Source organism: Lissotriton vulgaris, chromosome 4_1, assembly GCF_964263255.1.
Source record: "Lissotriton vulgaris chromosome 4_1, aLisVul1.2, whole genome shotgun sequence".
NCBI classification, from domain to species: domain Eukaryota; kingdom Metazoa; phylum Chordata; class Amphibia; order Caudata; family Salamandridae; genus Lissotriton; species Lissotriton vulgaris.
In genome coordinates this window covers 515,195,770-515,201,259 of record NC_141691.1, presented here as the reverse complement: position 1 = coordinate 515,201,259, position 5,490 = coordinate 515,195,770, and the positions used below count along the sequence as shown (strand labels likewise).

At 49.9% G+C, this 5,490-nt stretch overlaps 1 non-coding gene across 1 annotated transcript; it reads left to right on the top strand.

Moving 5' to 3' along the window:
* The first annotated feature begins 5,164 nt into the window (after positions 1–5,164).
* Positions 5,165–5,271, top strand: LOC147718913 (U6 spliceosomal RNA). Its single transcript, XR_015295375.1, has one exon. It is a non-coding gene; the product is annotated as a U6 spliceosomal RNA (small nuclear RNA).
* Positions 5,272–5,490: the final 219 nt, after the last annotated feature.

Genomic DNA, 5,490 nt, shown 5'->3' with positions numbered 1-5,490 from the left:
GCGTCAGCGCACAATAGCAACAACATACTAGGTACACCACAAAAGAGACTCCACACAAGGTTATTATAAAAATACCCTTTGTATTGTAAAAGCACATCAGATAAAATCACACATATACATGGTGCCAATTGGCACGGGCAATATTCACATGGGACTATTCACAAGACAGGGCCACATGGGCCACTGTCATATTCAACACTTTCCGAAATAGAAATACTTGTCAGAAATTAGAATAAGCATATAACATCACTGTAGCACAAAGTAACAGTTATGAATCACATCCAGTAACTACTGGGAACAGGTAAGTACACACTACGCAACCCTAAACACCTTAGGAGCATGTCACGCAGGTACCCAGGACCTCACTAGGACCACCTGTACTAGAAAGAACAACCACCTAAGGATGAAATCCACTTAGGGGTATAAATCAGGACACACTACCCATGATGCATGACTATACATTCAGAGGAGTAGTGAAGAAAACACATGATGTATAGACCTACACATTCAGCGGTGTTAAGGACAGAGCACATGATGTAATCACAATACATTCAGGGGTGCAGCGCAAGAAGACACATGATGACTAAACATTCAGAGGTGCAGCGCATGAAAAGAAAGACACATAATGCATCAAACATTCAGAGGTGTCAAGAGTAAAGCAATAGCGCAAAAATCACATGAGGCCTAAAAACCTTCAGAGGTGCAGGAATAACACATGGTGCAAGAGATCACATTCAGAGGTGCAATAACCATACCATTGCGCAAACTCACATAAGCCACCACCTGTGGCAGTCCCTAGGCCAATGGCCTTGTTGGGGCTCAGACGCCCTGAGTCTCAGTGTCAGGGGTGCGCTGCCATGCAGCGCCAGTCTCAAAGTTCAAAAAGCCTAAACGTGGCAGGTGCCCACTAAGTGCTGGGCACCTGGGCATCGCAATAAAATGAACTGCGACAGGGTCCTCACTGACCCTTGGGCGCAAACTGCGCCATGCTGGAGCCACACAGGCTCTGGAACAACCACTGTGGCCAAACGTTGGAGCCACCCAGGCTCTGCAGACAACGCCCCCCTCGAGCCTAGCAGGCTCTTAGCACAGCTGTGGGGTCGTTGGAGTCCCTCACGGGGGACTCGACGTCATGGAAATGGCCCCCAAGCCTCTCTGGGCTCTCAAATCACGTAGGGCACCTCGAGCCTCTCTGGGCCCGTAGAACAAATCTGCCCCCTTAGAGCCTCCATGGCTCCGGACACAACGATAGGGGCAAGGAGCCTCTCGGGGCTCTACACGCGTTGGGGCGACCCGCTGCCAGCCGGGGCCGCCCTTTCTGCACCGCCAACACCGTGCCCCACGGGGCTCTCGTGACCAACATGGGCGTTGGAGCCTCAGGCTCCCTTGAAACGTTGGGGCGACCCACTGCCAGCTGGGGCCGCCCTACCTCCACTCCCGCCCATGTGCCGCTCTCCGGCACCAACAGCAGCCGCACGGAGCCATCCCCAGCCCTTCAGACTCACCGGGCTCTCTTGGGCAGGCTCCTCCGGGCGGCGGCCTCTCTGCTGGGCGGCGGCTCGGCGGCGGGTCTCCTCCTCATAATGAAGCACCGCCTTCTCCTTCCGCCGTCGTCCTCCCGAGTGGAGCCGCCAGGCTCCTGATCCACTTCTCCTCCGGGGCGCCGGGAGCCCCCAGCAGCGGCGACGCGACCTCTCCTCTTCCCCGGTCTCCCTCTGGGCACGGGAGACCGGCAACTCCCGCAAAAGCTTCCCCCAGGCAGGGGGAAGCGGAACACGTCCTCCCGGCCCCGCCCTCAACCAGGCGGCGGGCCGGACCTCTGCTTCCGGGGAACAGCCAATGGCTGCGCGGCAACTCTCCCTGGGCCACCCAATGGCAGCGCGGCCCTCCTGACGAGCCCACTGGCTCTGGTCGCGCTGTTGAAGCCACGGCGGCGATTTCTTCGCCGAAGCACGGGGTGGACTCCCGTTGCAAATGTCCACAAATAAACAGCGCTCTCAAGCGCTGGGGGAGACAAAGCGCTTAGAACACAGCTAGAGCGCTCCCAGGCGCCACAGGAAAGTTAAAGCGCTCCATGCGCTAAAAATAACAAGTCAAGCGCGTCCCAGCGCTATAACAGAAAAATAAAGCGCTCCTAGCGCTAAAAGGCAGCCAAAGGTCACCAGTCCAGCAACAGTCCTTAAAGATGCAGTAGGCAGGGGGACAGGCAGGAAGAGTCCCCCAGCAGTCCTCCAGGCATGCAGGCGTCCAGGGGCTGGGCAGTGCCCACCCCTGGTAGATCCAAGTCAGCCACAAGAGCAAGGACAAGAACAACTTGGAGGGAGACACAGCTCCTTCTTATAGCCAGGAATGTCTTTGAAGTACTTCGTGCAAGGGACCCTGAGTGCTGGAATGTTTCTGGTTTACGTCTTTCCTGACAGCTTCAGGGCCAGAGGTGACAGTGAGCCGTCAGGAAGGAGAGCTAGCAGGGTGGCCGACAGGCACGGCCCGGCACCACCAGACGCTCTTTCCTCCCATCCCTGACAGCAGAGGGGCCTTTCATCCACGGCTGACTCAGACCCCCTCCTCTGGGGCCTTGCAGACCCTGCAGACCCTGTCCTACTCAAACCGGACAGTCCATCCACCAGCAGGTCCAGGCACTCCTGGGCAGACTCACCAGCCAATCACACGCTAGCACCAACTTACACAATTATGCCAACTTCCAAAAGTGGTACTTCTAGACTAGACACAGCCATGCTGCATACATCATTTTGCAGCATTCATTCTCACGAGTTCACACATATCAAACTCGACCCTGCACTCCCCACGCATCAGGAATCTACCATGGGCATACATATTCCCCATTCATTCCTATGGGAGGGCAGGTCACTCACTCTTCATACAGAGAGCTCAAGCACTTTACACTGTACCACAGTGAAAAAAGTGCGCAGAGGCCTAGAATCACCAACACCAGGTTCCAGAAACAGGCTAGGAAAAAGCAAAAAGTCTAGGGGTGAACCTGCCCAAAAGGGTCGGGTCCAACAAGCGCATATGCTCTTTAGCACTGAATAGCAGTGGTAAAGGGCCAAAGTCCTAAAATCAACAAAAACAGGGTCAAAAACCCAAAACAAAATGTCAATGTAACACATTGAATTATGGCTAAATTCACTAAGCAACCACTAAAGCAAATTTATGATTTCAAATCTGAGGCCCTAAAACTGTTATGGATAAAACCAAGGACATCTCAGGTGTAAAAAGGCAAAATCTATGTTTGAGTCATAATGTGGCAGTCACTGCATACATCTTTTGAATTAGTACAGGATTATAAGAAAACAACCTTAACAACATTGCATACATATTGAATGCAATGCCCATATAGCTGTTCTAACTAACTTACAATACTAAACTGCTGTATAATCATCAATATGAGTATATTGATGTGGTGTCTGTGTCTTACACTCAATACAATATGTTAAATGACTCATATGTGTAGAGCATTCATGTGTAAAGCAATGATCAACATAGTATGTGTGGTAATTTGCAAACATATATCTATATATAACATAACAAGTGATGTAGGAGTGAAAGCAAATTAATAAATATTGGTGACTAATTCTCATTTCTGTCGATCAAGGATATAAATTGCAGGCATGGATAACTAACCCATTTTCAAACTGAACGGCTGGATAGACAGAAGAAATATAATTCTGCTGTAACAAAAACATGCAATGCTGTTGAGTGCACGTTTGGTGCCCTAAAATCCTGTTTTAGATGACTGGATCAATTGAGTGCTAGACTTCTCTACTAACCAACTTTGTTTTGAAAAATAATATTTGCCTGTGCAATATTGCACAACATATTTCTAAAGAAGAATTTACCTTGGGAATTTGAGTGTGCAATCCCACCAGAAGATAAAAAGGATGATAAATCACAAGCAGAAATATTGCATTCAGTGTCAAGTTGTGACAAGTTGTGTCAGGCGTGAACAAATAGTAGCGAATTGTTTTACATAATAATTTACTAACCAATGTCAATTGTTTTGAATAAGTGAGCTGTAACAATAAATGTTTTTCCACAAACCTAAAAATAATAACGTATGTAGTCGTTTTTTTTTTCAATGTGGACATAATCACTATGACATTTATCAAAAGAATCATCACACAGAAATGCTAGAGAAAAACATTTTGTACTTCTGAATTAGGTATGTCTGACAACAGAATTACTGTCAAGAAAATCTGTTTAAGATGACTATATTTATGAGTGTACATGAATAAATGAACCTCAATGTTGATAATTGTGTATCTACCAAGTGATCATTCAAATAATGCTAACACATCACCATCACTGATAAGCTGTCAAAGTTTTACCATACAAGTAGCACTTCAGTCATTTAACTTCTCACTTCAAGATGACTGTGCAATGACAAAAATATTTTCACAGGATGACAAGTGAGAATATCAAGTCCACATGTGAACTATCAAGCATATGTCACTCATAGAATATAATGTCTTACTCAGAATGTGATAGTCAACAGTCAGCTGCATACAGTACATATTCTAATAAAGGGTTAATTACCCCCAGGTCCCTCCTGACCCCGTCCCATTCCTTAAAATACGGAGCTCACCATCTCCACGACAGAAAAAAGAAAAGGAGCATGCTGGGATACCCTACCTGCTCCCTCCCACTGGGAGTACTTAAGCGGTACCAACTCAGCATGCAGCCTGTTCTTTTTTCTGTCTTCCGACAGAATGGATGGAGTTTTGCTGAAATCTTACCTGTGGTGGCTTCAGGGTCTTCTCGTCTGGCTGCTGGGCTGTCCTCTCCGTCCCTGAAGTCCTCCTCTCTGTGGGACGCGTCGGGCTGCTGGGCTTCCCGTCGTCCTGCACCGCGGTCTCCTGGCCTGCCGGGCTTGCTGGGAGCCGCGTTGGATGCCGCCCGGCCCTTTGCGGCTGGGGCGCTGGTTCTGGCGGTTCTCTTCCGGGTTGCCTTGCGCGTCTCCCTGTGGCTTGGCCGCTGGTGGGAGATGCTCTGCTGCTGGAGTGTTGCTGGTTCCTGGGGGGCTCTGCCGGGCTTTGCTCCTCGGTTTTCCGGCCTCCTTGAATTTGCATAAGCAGCCCATGATGCGATGTGCATTCTGCTCACCGTGGTCATGACCCGGGGGATGTCTTTCCATGTGGATCTGGTGGTGCTCGCTTTGGCTGCACATTTCCTGACATTGGAACGTTTCAGAGGCGATTGGCATGGCCCCTGCGCAAGGATGACACGCAAATTCGTGCAGCTTTTCGTGCCTACTGGTTCGCTGATGGGTGCTGCTTTGTTCGTGTTGTGTCAGCGTCTGGCTGGTGGTCCGCCTGCTGGTCTTCGGTGTCCTGTGGGCTACCCTCATGTTCTGGCGTTGCTGGCTACGTGTTCCTTGCTGTTCCTGCCGCCCGCACTTTTCTGGCTGTGTTGGTGCTGCTTGACCTTGTGGCTGGCTGGCTCCCTGGTTTCTGGACAGTGCTATGCCGTGCC